Source organism: Drosophila navojoa, chromosome 3, assembly GCF_054131105.1.
Source record: "Drosophila navojoa isolate 15081-1374.11 chromosome 3, UAZ_NAV_1.0, whole genome shotgun sequence".
In the NCBI taxonomy this organism is placed as follows: Eukaryota; Metazoa; Arthropoda; class Insecta; order Diptera; family Drosophilidae; genus Drosophila; species Drosophila navojoa.
Window position 1 is genome coordinate 29,321,275 of NC_142891.1, and position 15,546 is coordinate 29,336,820.

The 15,546-nt window shown below is 35.1% G+C and overlaps 1 protein-coding gene across 5 annotated transcripts in view; it reads right to left on the reverse strand.

Annotated features, from left to right (window-relative positions):
• Positions 1-15,402, reverse strand: part of LOC108649667 (dipeptidyl peptidase 4) — a 55,363-nt gene extending 39,961 nt beyond the window's left edge. For 2 of the 5 annotated variants that reach the window (XM_089257652.1, XM_089257648.1), the window contains exons 1-2: positions 15,236-15,387; positions 3,642-3,796 (exon numbers count right to left, since the gene is read on the reverse strand). The gene's annotated coding sequence lies outside the window, so the exon portion shown is untranslated. Of the gene's footprint in view, positions 1-3,641; positions 3,797-14,828; positions 14,843-15,235 lie in introns of those variants that run through there. The other 3 variants (XM_089257649.1, XM_089257650.1, XM_089257651.1) reach the window with 3 other exon arrangements.
• Between the last annotated feature and the right edge of the window lie 144 nt (positions 15,403-15,546).

Below are 15,546 nucleotides of genomic sequence, written 5' to 3' on the forward strand. Positions count from 1 at the left end.
AGTATATAATAGCACAACTTGATGGTTTTACAAAATAAGTGTATTCATAGCTTGACGCTAATAGCTGTATTAACGCATTAAAATCTTCAATTGCAGTGTTCGGAGCACCCACTCAAATAATAACTGTAGAAGGTAGAAGAACAGATACCAAATTTGCTGAATTTTGTGCTTCTCAGAAAATCCATCTCCATCTGATAGCAACGGGAGCCAGTCGGGCCAACGGGCAAGTCGAAGGAATGATGAGCACTTTGAAAACCTGAGGATATACATCACCTCACTTTAGAGGTTTTATTAGCTGTTGATAATCATCTCAATTATACTCCTTCGCCTTCTAAACCAAGTCGTTGTTATCGCAAATGCGATTTTGTTTTGAGTCGGTTGATATTAATTTGGCAGTATCGCTTTTTTATACAACCTTAAACTCTATTCTGGATGTGTGCGTCCCTCTCCGCCGTATGTCGCCCTTTTCAAATAAACCGCCTTGGTTCACTAAGACACTTTCGAATTTAAGAAATATAAAATCTAAATTTTTTAAGAACTATAAAAAGTCTGGTTCTAGTGTCGATTGGTCTAAGTATTCCATAGCCAAGTCTAATTTTAATTTTTTAAATACTCTTTGTTATGAGAATTATCTTGTACGTTGCAAACGTCAGTTTGCTCGAGATCCTAAACAATTTTACTCATTTTTAAACTTAAAGCGCAAGTCTTCTGGTTTGCCGTCTACATTTGTGCTTGGTGCTGAAAGAACTTGTCATCCTGGTCATGGTCCTCTGATCTATTTGCAGATTTGTTTCAATCCACTTTTCTTCTACTGATCCCTATAACAGCTCATATCCATATTCACTTCCTGAATATATGTAGGTCCATTAACGCTCCTAAGGTCACTGCTACCTCTCTGGCTGCAGCCATTAGGACGTTGAAATCATCTTTCTCCCCTGGTGCTGATAATATTCCAAGTTGTGTGATTAAAGAGTGCAGTGTGGCTCTTCAGTCACAATTACTAAAAATGTTTAATTTGTCTTCTCCTCTGTGTTCCCTTCAATTTGGAAAAGATTTTTCATTTTTCCCCTATATAAAAAAGGTGGAAGATCTGATATTTCCAATTATAGAGGCATTGCTAAATTATCTGCTATTCCAAAGTTATTTGAAAAAATTATAATTCAACCGTCTCAGCATGGTTTTGTACAAAATCGAGCAACGTCGTTTAAAGACGTAATTTACTAGAATTTACATCGCTTGTCAATGACAGTTTTTCTAAAAATATGCAAACTGATGTTATTTATACTGACTTCAGTAAAGCAAACTGATGTTATTTATACTGACTTCAGTAAAGCATTTAACTCCGTACATCATCAAATACTAATTCTAAAGCTGGAACGTTTGTGATTTTCCCCTAGATTTGTGTCCTGGATTTCATCCTATTTAAAGGGAAGAACGCAAAGAGTCTTGCTGAGAACAGCTATTTCTAAACTCATCTTTGTTTTGTCTGGTGTAGCTCAGGGTAGCCATTTGGGTCCATTATTTTTTTCTATCTTTATAAATGACCTTTCTAGCTGTATCTCTTATTCTACGATATTTATGTATGCGGATGATGTAAAACTTTGCCTTCCATACTCCTGTGCAAATGGACATCTACACCTTCAAGATGATCTTAACGCATTTCCCCATTGGTGTGTGGCAAACCAGTTGCACCTAAATTGCTCAAAGTGTATGACAATGACTTTTAGTTGTACAACTCCTTATATTGTTGACTATAAATTTAATAACATTTCCTTAAAACACATCTTCACAGTCAAGGATCTTGGTGTTTTTTTCGACTGTAAACTTAATTTTAATCTTCATATTTCTACCATCATAAATGAAGCCAAAAGTGTGCATGGCTTTATTAAACGTTGGGCTAAGGAATTTAGAGATCCATATATTACAAAGCAATTATTTATTTCGCTTGTGCGTCCCATCTTAGAGTATTGCTCATTTGTTTGGTAAAGGTAATTTTGATTTGATAAAGGTAAAGCCAAGATTGTATGGTTTTATGTAGGATATTACGTTTTAATTAAGTAAATTAGATCCAAAGTACAGTAAATCAGACTGTTGACCGCTCTAATAGAGCATCCCACCGCTCCTTTTGACAGCGCCTTTGCTCTAGGAAGCGTCCACATGGCGTTTGGCGTTTTCCACTCCACGGCTTCGGTGATCAAGTCCTCCAGTGGCACCATGCCAGCTATATCCATCATCCGCATCATCGGAGACAGTGCTGAAAGGGCAACTTACTCTGATTGCGCTCAGTCTGTAGGTGGCGTAAATGCCCCGGCTGTAGCTTGGCGTTGCTATCGCTCTTGATCATATTGCCACAGCATAGCGTTTGATGAATCTAATGACGCTCACTAGAAGGAGAAGTCGTTGCTGTTTCGGTCCCCGTGTCTCAAGCATAATTTTTGAAAGAGTTCTACAAGAATCATCTGCCTGCACATATTCTAAGTGCTCGCGGAAGGTTAATCTTGTGTCTAACATGACTCCAACATATTTAATAGCTCTCTTTGACGCGATGATGACGTTGCTGATCTTTATATTGAGAGGCCTCAGCACTGAACCTTGGGCGACTATCACGTGTCTGTTGATAAGCTTCTTCTCGCTTGGATGCATTTCCGTCGATGTCACCTATTTGTGCATTCCACCAAAACATAGGCGTTTGCTGTCGCGTGAACTGCTTGCGGCGGGCACTCTGTATTTGAGCTACCATTTGACATGCTCTGGCCTCAGCATTACCTCAGTGCCCAGCGTCTGAATGGCCTATGATCTGAATGATCCGTGATCAAAAGTATCCAGCTGATATGATTCCCTCCACAAGGTTGGCGCCCTAGCAGGTGGCTCACCTCTTGTGAACAGAAGTGCCAAATTATCACTGTCCGTGTAGCTATCACAATGGCTCCACGTTGCTTCTCGAAGGACGGATGAAGTAACAAAAATAATGACAATAATGTCAGATCCGTATCCAGACTGAAGGTAGATGCAACATCAAGTGTCGCGAAGATCTTCAGTAGGATACGGCCTCCTGCTATATGACCGTAATCTCGGATACGGCATACTTCCCATTCTATTTGAATTTTGGATAGCTCGAGCAGGGTTTTAGCTTTCCCAACTAGAAGAGCAAACTTAGTTATTTGCTGCCCAATGCCTCAATGGCGAGTTAGCTATCTCCCTAATTGCTTCCAAGATCTCTCCAGGGCGTCAGCGCTATGTTCCGAGTTCCTACTCAGTTTTAACAGAAGGTCCCTCTTAGCTTTCTTTCTAATCTGCGCCTCGCAGCATTTAACCGGTTGGTTGTTGAACGTTTCGACCGTCTTGTGGAGATAGACCAGCCTAGCCAGCTCCTCTTTCATTAGGGTATTGCTGGTGTCCACCGAATAAGGTAGATCACTCACAATCATTCATGATGTACAAAAAAAAAAAAAAAAAAAAAAAAAAACACCATAAATAAAAATTTATAAATTAAAAATTTATTCGAAAGTTACAGTAACCAAAATTTATATAAAAAATGAATACAATCAGTCCAGCCTAAGCTGATCAAATTTTATACGCATAGTAACTCTAATAAAAGTCATTTAATATATTTACAAACTTTTTTTTTTTATTCTTCTTACCAATATACATTGATGATCTTACTATATTTCCTGGTGCCATTCACAAAAGTCTTATTAAAAACGAAACGCCGTCATGTGTAAGTATATAATTCTGAGTCCTCCGTAAAACTATAAATACGATCACAGAATGGAATGAGAATTGTGAATTTCGCAATCTGAAAATAAAAATCAGGTTCTGTTAAAAACGTTTTTTTTTTTTTCAAATTCTAATTGTACAAAATTTAATTAATTTTAATTATGTAGCAGTCTCGACTAAAGTTTTCTTACTTGTTTCAAATTTAATTTTTGTGATGACTTCCCATTTTCAATGGGTTCAGGGTATAATAACGGGATAACGACAGACGGACCGACGGACCGATGGACAGCGTCTGCCACGCCTCCTTATGTCTGTTTACTTTTATTATACCCTGATCTCCTATTTTCAATGGGTTCAGGGTATAATAACGGGATAATTTCTCGTTTTTTATACCCTGAACCCATTGAAAATGGGAAATCAGGGTATAACGGTTTTGTTAAAAGTATGTAACAGACATAAGGAGGCGTGGCAGACCCCTGTCCATTGGTCCGTCCGTCTGTCTGTCGGTATGTTTGATACCTCACGCGTCGATCTCAGAAAATATAAGAGCTAGAGACTTGAATCTTTTTAGGTCTGTGTATATAACGTGCATATCGACTTTTGCTTCAAAAATCGATAACTTTTTCCGTTATTTTGTTATCGATTAAAACATTATCGAAAATCAGTAATAAATTTATATCTTCTTTATTTTTAAAGCTAGAGTCGCCAAATTTAATATTCATATTGTGAAGAAGCCATCTTTGCCCCATGATCGGACCCCGGGACCCAATATGTTAAGAAACATCATGAAGTACCAACAAAATATAATTTAATCGAAACGGATACACCCATTTCATTCATGGTGTAGGGTAGCAGTAGGGCACTGTGGGCTAGCGAGCCGATTTTTCGATGAATATTAATGTTTTAATACTAGGTTCTTGAAATTTGGTACATATGATAGTGTCGATACACCTTAAAATATATCTAAATTTCAGACCGATCTGACCACGTCTTCTCTAGCCGTCCATATAGGTTTCCTCTTATTGTTACTTAAATTTATTATTATTATTATTTAAAAATGTTCCTAAAAGTCATCTTCTAGAACAATTTCTATTGAAAACGGATTTTCAGCGTCAGAATCTGAATCACCATCAGTATTGGTAGCATCAAAAACGGGAGCATTGTTATTATTGCCCATGCTACATAAATATGGCGAGTTTGGTGATTCCAGAAGGTCGATTACGTCTGCTGGTAGGCGAGGTTTGCTTTGCTGACCCAATCTTTTTGTCAGATAGATGCTCGACACAAGAAGATCTGAGGAATCCATGGCTCTGTGGAAAACATCTGCCATATTGTTCTGCCGTGTGCTCTTCTGAGCATGTAACCTCCTGTCACTCTTATATTTATTGCGAGCCTCTGAGGCGTTCTCACCAAGAACACCTAATGGTAGGATTGATGCTTCTATTATTTGGTATCCGTGAATTAACACTTAATGGATTCTTGCCGACATTGGAAACCATAGATATAAGGACATTTATAGTGTTATGGTTTTCTGACAATATTTTTTAAATTTTGTTGGATCAATTGGTAGGTGGCAAGAAATAGCAATTAAAATATTGTTAAATTATGCATGCGGCGGCATGCACAAAGAGAGATGTGCCCTTGATTTTCAGCCAAATCGATTGCCAATTTTCGATTGATGTTGATGGCTTTGGATTTGAAGACAGCAATGAGCTTACCATTATAGCCATTTTGGACAATAGCCATTTGGTATGCCTTGTCTTAAGTCTGAGCATATTTTTATTGCATTTTACCAAGTTTTTTTGTATGTGAATGTGAAAGCTTCTCAGTTTGGTGTTAATTTCATCCTTTTTATTTATGAATAGATCAGTCATAATCACAATTATTTATTTAATCAGCTCTTAAATAATTATATTTATATATAATTACAGTTTATTTATACACATTATTAGCTATAATAATATATGTATGTATAAATCTGCGTACATATGTATGCATGCTCATACATACATAGTCCATTTGTATGAAGTGGATATAACAGTCCGGTCTTACGGACATGATTATTTAATACATGATTGAATAAATAATTGTGATTACAATTATTGATGAATACACATGTCAAACTGCACACATTATTGCCCAAATCACTGATTAATTCATAAAGGCCCATTTGACAGTCACTCTACAATTTACAAACAATTAAATCGAGAGACAATTGTCTTCCCATTCCATACATATGTACATACACATATGCAAATGTACATATGTATGTATATATGTGCTCACTTCACAAGACCAACGGCAAATTTTGGGCCTTACAGTCTGCACAGGCAGCAAGAGCTTCGCACACTGTCCTACAATTGCACATACATATTCCAAAACATATTCTTTATGCGCCTCAACGATTTTGTATGGCTAACGCCTCTAGGATTTCGGTATACCCTTCTCCTCTTCATTTCGAACCCAAAATCATTCAGACAATTCTTAGTTGAGGTAGGCAGCCAATGTTCTCGTACCTGCGTACACAAGCACCAATGTTCACTCCCATGCAACACAGCAATACACACAAATGTAAAAGACATGGCATACAAATGCCTACAGTGAAACCCTATTTTCGATTAGATCTTCTACACAGACCATAAATGTATATACATCATACAGACAATGTTGGGGCCTTCACAATTTTAACAGCAATGTGGACTGAAATTGTACTAGCCAAGATCGAACCAGGGATAAATGCTGTACAGTTTCGTAGGATGCATAAGTGCTCATGTTCTATGTGGGTTAAGTTAATTTCATATGAATTTATCATTCAGACCCTTTCCACAAACTAGCATAATCGTAAGCCATATGTTTATTTAAAAAATATTTAATTGCTCGATTTATATATACAATATTCCCTACATCTGTACAGACATGGATTGCGCCGTCATGGCAAATCGTGCCATGATTACGAACTGCCAGAAAAATATATTATTATTATATTATATGCAACTTCTTCAACATTTAATATTTATGTTTTTTTTTATAGACTAGGGAGGAAGACTGAGAGTTGTTCCCTGACTAGTAGAAAACTTCTTTACAATATGTATTTTATAAAATTTCGATTTGTGTTAAAATTTACTCCGCACCCCTATATCCACACACCATCACTTTTTAAAAGGCGCATTTCAAATTCTAGATACTTGTGTTTTTGCAAATGCATGCATCTGAAACTTTCATAAAGAGTTATTAAACAATTAGGTTCCCATAGCTAGCCCACACTGCAGTCAATGCGTTTTTACGCGTGCGTGGGTATGTTTTTGTGTATGTGCGAATAATTATTGAAATATCAGTTTCTTGAGCTTTCTTACTTGTTTGAGATAAACTCGTTCTTTCTAGTTTATAGAAGGCCAGTATAGGATTTGAGGACCTTCACTATGGTTAACCATCGAAAGACACACAGCAGAGTAATGAGTAATGGCAGGAGAGAAAGATCGGCAGAGAGCTGAGAGAGTTAGTTGAAGAAAACAAGGCATGTGAAAATAAAGCGAATCGAGGCAGCAAAAAATTTTTTTCACACAGCACAACAGCACGCGTGGCGAAATAAGCTTAGATGACGCCGATACAGACGCAGATTTCGTGGATAGCGCTACTGACGCGCCAGAAGATCGCCGGTGAAAATTGTGACATATTGTACAAGAAGCAAACATTAATGAAGTGACGCCAGTAATGTTTAAGTTAGCCAAGGAAATTATGACAGAATTCACTGGAGAGGAATCTATTTGCAACTGGACAGCGCAATTAAATAATTTTGCTCAGGTGTATCAATTGACGAATATACAACAAAAGTTGCTGTGCATGACCAAGTTAGAAGAAAAATTTTTAAGCAATAAAAAGAACTATAGTTTAAAAGAAAGTTTAGAAAAGCCATTTGTAACAAATAGCCCAATCGTTCTGGACTATGATTTCGAAAACAGCACGCTTCAAATTATGACATACGAGAGAAGTAGAGCTGGGAAGCCATCGATGCAACCATCGATTCTATCGATGGACTTTAATTTTTATGATATATCGATGGACTTTTGTCGATATCGATATATCGCCGCTTTGAGTAACAAATCAAACAAATTTTCTTTTGTAACAAAATAATATTTATTTTTTGCGTGCTTGATCTATTTTTTGGAAATTTAATAAGTAGTTGACAAGCATAGCATACGGACATTGTTAAACATTGGTAGTTTCTCTTCAACATGGACAATAAAAAAATGTCAATCAATTTATTTTTTTGAACAAAAATGAATGGCTGTTCCCTGAAAACAATGAGACTAATTAATATTTTAGTATTATTTTACTTTAGTAAATATTGAATATTTACTATATCTTTATTCATTTGTTATATTTTTTTTTTTTTTTTTTTTAATTTGTCGATAAGAAAGAAAATGGATCTCTTTTATATTTAAGTTATCTTTAAAACCGTTATGTTGAATTTGTGTTATGTTTTGGAAATGAAAATTTAATGAATTAAACTTTTATATTTTCTCTATATTTGTCTATATTCCTTATTCTTATTCTGTAAATATGAGCAAGGAAAAGTATTAAATTACAAGTGCATTATTTACATTTATTTCTATTATGAAAAGTACGACTTTTATACAAAAAAAGTTTAAAATTTAAAAGGAAAAATTTTTCGATGGAACCATCGATATAATCGATTATTTTTTCCATCGATGGTAAAACCATCGATGGAGCCGTCCATCGATGGTTTCCCAGTTCTAGAGAGAAGCTATTTATATTGCTGAAAGTGGCATACGTAGATACCGGAAAGCCAGTGAAGCCTAAGAACAATTGTGAAATGAGCATACGGATAATTTGATGATGATTGCTAGCAAACATGTGCCCGAGCATCTCAAGATACTGGAAGAGGGTTTAAAACGATTAGCAGAAAACAAATTAGAGTTGAGACTAGATAAATGCGAATTTAATATCAGAAGATGGCATTAAAGCACACGAAAGGGACTAGAAGCGGTGAAAAATAACCCCATACCTAATAAAGTCCAGTTAATAATGCAAAGTTTTCTCGAGTTGTGTTCTGACTTTAGAAGACTTTTAAAAGATTTTTCAACTTTGACGAAACTTTTATATGACTTATTGCGAAAATATAAGAAATTCACATTTAAAGAAATGGAACTCAATTGCTTTCTATGTCTGAAGGATAAATTGCTAGGAGCACCGAACTGCATTGTGATGCCAATACGTTGGCACTGCACCCTATATTTTATATTTCAAAGCCAACGATAGAAACGGAAGCAAAATATCAGATTTTCGAGCTGGAAATTTCGAATATATCTGCAAGGCAGAAAATTTGAAATAGTAACGGATTGAAATCTTTTAACTCTGGCAGTACCATTAAGAATTGCAAGATGGGCATTGAAAATGCAAGAATTTTGTTACGAATTAGTGCACAGGGCCGGAAGTCAAATGCAACACGTAGCTGCATTAAGTAGATACAACAAATCAATTATGGTAACAGAAGCAAACAGTTTTGAAACTAATTTAATCATTTGCCAAACAAAAGATGCAAAGTTGCAAGAAAATATATAAATTGTTTTAAAAAAATCAGGAGAACAGATTGTTTGAAATGAGAAATGCGATCATATTTAGGAAGACAAACGATGGCAGATTATTATTTTATGTACCCGAAGAACTCGTGCTGTACAAATATCACGATGAATTAAGGCACATTGTAAAGGACAAAATGCTAAAAGCAATTAGTAAGTCATATTGGTTCCCCATTATGAGAAGGAAAGTGTTAGAATATATTGAAAATTGTTTGAAGTGCATAGCATTTGTTCGGCACAGCAGCTAATGATTACTCTTAATAGTTTTATTTATTTATTTAAAGATATTGACAAAAAATAGCTTATATATATAATTCTTAAGGTAAAAATTCGTAATGAACAAGTAAGAACTAGGACTAGGAGATACCCTGAACCCTCCAATCTGATATTTTAATCACTCTGCATTTCTTTTATGCACACATACATACACACGCACGTGTTAGTGCGCGCTCTGCTAACTACGCAGTAATCAGCGACTACGATTGTTCGGCGCTGCGAAATGGGCAATATTATAAGAATTTATTTGTTGAATAATTTAAGTTCTAGAAATACAATATTAATGAAACTTTCAGAACTCAATAATGTTCAAATGTCCATATGTATAGTCCAAAGTCTCTGGTACTTGAAATAAGCCTTATACAAAGGTGAGGGTAAAGGGGTGAATATAGGGGTGGAGCAAATTACAACAAAAACGGAAATTATATAAAATACACAGAAGTCTACATTTAAAATTTGGAGCTCTAGCTTTAAAGGTGTAACAGATATAATTAATTGACTAGCTTTCGAAAAGGATTTTGATCGATAATAAAATATCGGCAGTAGTTATCGATTTTTAGTAATAAATTCGATATGCGCATGATATACCCGGACCTAGGAAAAACATTTCAAGTCTCTAGCTCTAATATCTTCTGAGATCGACGAGTTCATACATACCGACGGGCGGACAGACAGATAGGGCCAAATCGACTCAACTCGTCGCCCTGATTAAGAAAATATACTTTGTGAGGTCTACCACGCCTCCTCATGCGTGTTACATACATTTTAGTTTTATTTATTTATTTAAAGATATTGACAAAAAATAGCTTATATATATAATTCTTAAGGTAAAAATTCGTAATGAACAAGTAAGAACTAGGACTAGGAGATACCCTGAACCCTCCAATCTGATATTTTAATCACTCTGCATTTCTTTTATGCACACATACATACACACGCACGTGTTAGTGCGCGCTCTGCTAACTACGCAGTAATCAGCGACTACGATTGTTCGGCGCTGCGAAATGGGCAATATTATAAGAATTTATTTGTTGAATAATTTAAGTTCTAGAAATACAATATTAATGAAACTTTCAGAACTCAATAATGTTCAAATGTCCATATGTATAGTCCAAAGTCTCTGGTACTTGAAATAAGCCTTATACAAAGGTGAGGGTAAAGGGGTGAATATAGGGGTGGAGCAAATTACAACAAAAACGGAAATTATATAAAATACACAGAAGTCTACATTTAAAATTTGGAGCTCTAGCTTTAAAGGTGTAACAGATATAATTAATTGACTAGCTTTCGAAAAGGATTTTGATCGATAATAAAATATCGGCAGTAGTTATCGATTTTTAGTAATAAATTCGATATGCGCATGATATACCCGGACCTAGGAAAAACATTTCAAGTCTCTAGCTCTAATATCTTCTGAGATCGACGAGTTCATACATACCGACGGGCGGACAGACAGATAGGGCCAAATCGACTCAACTCGTCGCCCTGATTAAGAAAATATACTTTGTGAGGTCTACCACGCCTCCTCATGCGTGTTACATACATTTTAACAAAACCATTATACCCTGATTTCCCATTTTCAATGGGCTCAGAGTGTAATTATACCCTGATTTCCCATTTTCAATAGGTTCGGGTATAACAAGGGAAAAGACTAATAGACCCAAATGGCTACCCTGAGGTACACCAGACGAAACTAAGATAAGTTTCAGAATATCAAATAATTTTGCAATGCCTCTGTAATTATAAATATCAGATTTTCCACCTTTTTTATATAGGGGAATGACTCTTTCCGAATTGAAGAGAACACAGAAGTTTCCAAAAACACATTAAAAAATTTCAGTAATGGTGACTGAAGAGAAACACTGCACTCTTTGATCTTGGAATATTATCGGAACCAGGAGAAAAAGAAGATTTCATCGTCCTAATGGCTGCAGCCTCGGAGACTGCAGTGATCTTATGAGCATTAAGAGAACCAAATTCAGGGAGTAAATATGGATATGAGTTGAGTAGATTCAAAAAATCAGCAAATACATCAGAGGACTCCTGATCATTGCAAGTTTTATCAGCGCCAAGGACAAATGAGGACGACAAAGTAGAAGTTTACAAATGAGTAAAATTGTTTAGGATCTCAAGCAAACTGACGTTTGCAACGTATAACATAATTATCATAACGAGAATTTAAAAGACTAAAATTAAAGTTGGCTATGGAATATTTAGACCAGTCAACATTTGAAGCAAAGTTTTTGTAATTTTTAAAACATTTAGTTTTAGTGTTTCTTAAGCTCAAAAGAGTCTTAGTAAACCAATGTGGCTTATTTGAAACAGGCAAAATACGACTAAGAGTGACACACACATCCCGAATAGAGTTTAAAGTAGTATATTAACAAGTAAGAAAGCTCTAGTCGAGACTGCTCGACTACGAGATCCCCTGAACCCTACAAGCAACTGATATTTCAATAATAATTAGCAACCACACACGCACTCATGCAAACAAATACACGCACACACACACGCTCACATATACAGGCGACTGCGCTTGGGTTGCGCTGCAGTGTTGGCAATATTAGGAGAACTCATTTGTTAAATAATTTAAATTTTAACAAAAACCGAAATTGTATAAAATGCATCTTAATATACATTTTAAATTTGGAGACTCTAGCTTGAAAGATGTAGGAGATATAATTTTTTAAGTGATTTCGATAAGCTTTTCGATCGATAAAAAAGTATCGGAATCAGTTATCGTTTTTTAGTGATAAACTCAATATGCGCGTGATATATACGGACATTAAAAAAAAAAGTTGAAGTCTCTAGCTCTTATATCTTCTGAAATCGACGCGTACATACATACGGACAGACGGACGAACAGACAGACAGACGGCCGAGTGCATGAAGAGAAATGATTGTGCTTTCGTATATTTTCGTAGCCTGAACCTTAAGGCGAGGAGCCGAGAAAATACGAAACTGATAGGACTAACAGATTTTATTTTTCGGTGTTGAAAAAGTTTGTTCTACATGTCTAGTCTATGTGTTCTCTGGTCAGTAGTGAAAACTGAGAGTTAAGTTTGATTTAAGAAATCAAGACATGTAAAAATAAAGCGAAGATATAAAGTCCTTCTACTATATATATGGGCGATCAAAAACAATTTCAAGTCTCCAGCTCTTATTTCTTCCGATATCTGCGCGCTCAAACATACGAACGGCAGACAGCGATAAATTGTCTCATTAAAATAAACTGATTAAAATTAAAATCAAGCTAGCTCACCCTTTGTAATTCAATATAGTTTTAAATGTTATTTAATTCGATAATCGAACACACTGGTTCTTTATCTGATTTTGCCTGTCAGCAATTAAGCTCAGCTCATTAAGCCCGCCTCCTTGCTACCAAGTACCAAGTATTGATTAAAAAGTATATTAAAAAAAAATGTGATTAAGTGCTGATGTACATATGTAATAGCTGAAGGGCGTATTTGTAACGACTAAAATATCTATCCTTCACCATCACTAACTACTGTCGGCCCCAGTGGTGCCAGATTTTTAGCTACAAAATAGTCGTGATTTCTAAAAAATATAAGTGAGAATAGGCTAAAAATTCTACAAACTAGCCTTAAAAAAAGAAAAAAAGGAAACAAACTCGAACCCAAAATCGTTCAGACAATTCATAAATGAGGTAGGCAGCCAATGTTCACGTCCCATGCTTACACACATGCACATATGTATGTACGCATTCGAACATGTAAAGGCACATAGGCATAGAAATGCTTCTATGCATACACACAATCAAACATATGTATGTATGTAAGTGTGAGTAGCTCACAAGATCGACCAAATGCAAATACTGGGCTTTAAAAATGCTACAGTCAGCAAGAGCTTCGCACATAGGCATACAAATGCTCATACATGTAGCAAGGGAGAGTGTGTGTGTGCATGTTCGTCGCGAAATCATATTCTTTATGCGCGTCAACGCTTTCATTCCTTTCCTAGAAATAATCATGAAAACGCAAACATTTCGCATTAGCGTGGCAAACGCATTTAAGATTACGGTATACCACTCAAAAGGAAAGAGCTGAGATCGTCGCGAACAAATTTCGATTTTTGTGCGCTGCTGAACTTGATGATTTGAGAGCCCATAGAGAGAGGGAAGAGAGAGGTGTGAGAGAAAGTAGGACAAAAACCCAAAGCGCATGAAACGGGAACATCCTATTTGTGTTTCTGCAGCGCACTGATTTCGTCGTGCTCTTTTTCATTATCCGAGCCAACAAATACCAAGCCGAGCGAATACGAAGTTGATTGGGACCTACGAGACAGATTTTTCGGTGTTGAAAAACTTTTTACTACATGTCTACATTATATGGTCAGTGGCATAAGCGAAGCGATCCTTAAAGATCTAACTCTTTATATCAAGGAAGAAAAAGGTAATATTTACTGAGTGATAAACAATATTAGAGGAATTTCAATTTGGCGAACTGAAGCCAACAAATTATTGAGATATTTATTAATTTCATTCAACATTATGCTAGTTCATGAAAATAGGTAATGACATTCAAAGTACATTAAGACGTGAGCATTTGAAAAAATGTTTTCAAAATTAAATCATATATGCATAAGAGAAAAAAAAACCAAAAGTTCAAATAATTATTATGCTTTCTGAATGTTAAGCCTAGGTGTATGTATGTACATATGTATACTGCATGACACACACATATGTATTTACATGTATTCAGCAAGCTTGTTTGCAAGTTGTTGTTAAATATTGGACTTAAATACATACATACATACATGTATTTTTACGTATTTACATATGTACACGTATGTATGCATATATCAATATGTAAAATAAATGGTATTGTTTGTACATACATATGTACATATGTTAGTAATGCTTACATATATTACACCTAAATTCGTCTAATGCGTCCTACATTCGTTAACTGTGAAATTATATAAATATCCTTCCATTACGCGAACTTTACACATGTACATATACATACATATGTATATTCTTAAGTCTATATGGATGTATGCATGTATTTTTGTTAATATTGAATTACTCAAATTTGCATTGTAATGTTTTTTCCAGATGTAAATATGTATGTTCATACATAAATACATAAGTATGTATTTAGGCACAAATATTGTTTGTGCTTTTAGGTTCGTACATACTCATACATACATATGTATTTATAGACATACATACATACATTTACATAGTATGTACATACATATGTATGTATGTACGTTTTTAGGGACTCCAATGCATTTTATACTTATTGAGCACTCAATATAATCTTAATTGTTTATATGTATGTATGCACATATACATATATGTACATTACATATATGAATATAAACAGATATATAAACATAAGCCATAACTACTAATTTTCCAAACATTTAATATTTTTATCCTTATTTATGCTCACTCAAAGCCATATGCAATGTATAAACATATGTAAGTACATAATTTAAAACACAGACACAGTCTAACAAACATTTAACATTTATATCCTTATTTTATGCACACTCAAAGCCATATGTATGCAATGTACATATGTATGTATGTACATAATTTAAAGCACAGACACAATCTAACAATTATACACATTTTTCTATATAAACAGATACATATGTATGCACATACATACTTTATTATAAGCCGAAAACACAAACACTGGTTCTCAGTAATATTTAGTGGAAGACCTTTACCCAGTGACAAGCAACCCGGGACTAAACCTGTTTCCAAATGTTGTGTCAAGAATTGTAGCCAACTTTCTGCTCTTGCGAAGTAGTTGAAGGATTTTTTGCCGACATTCGGGAAATTCTGTAAATACACCGAACAAAATAATTATATATTTCGATGTAAAATATTTATAGTATATGTATGTATTTAAAAGCTTATAATAAAAAAAAAATAAAATAAAATCTCTTGTCTTAACTATGACTATGCGGAAGTATA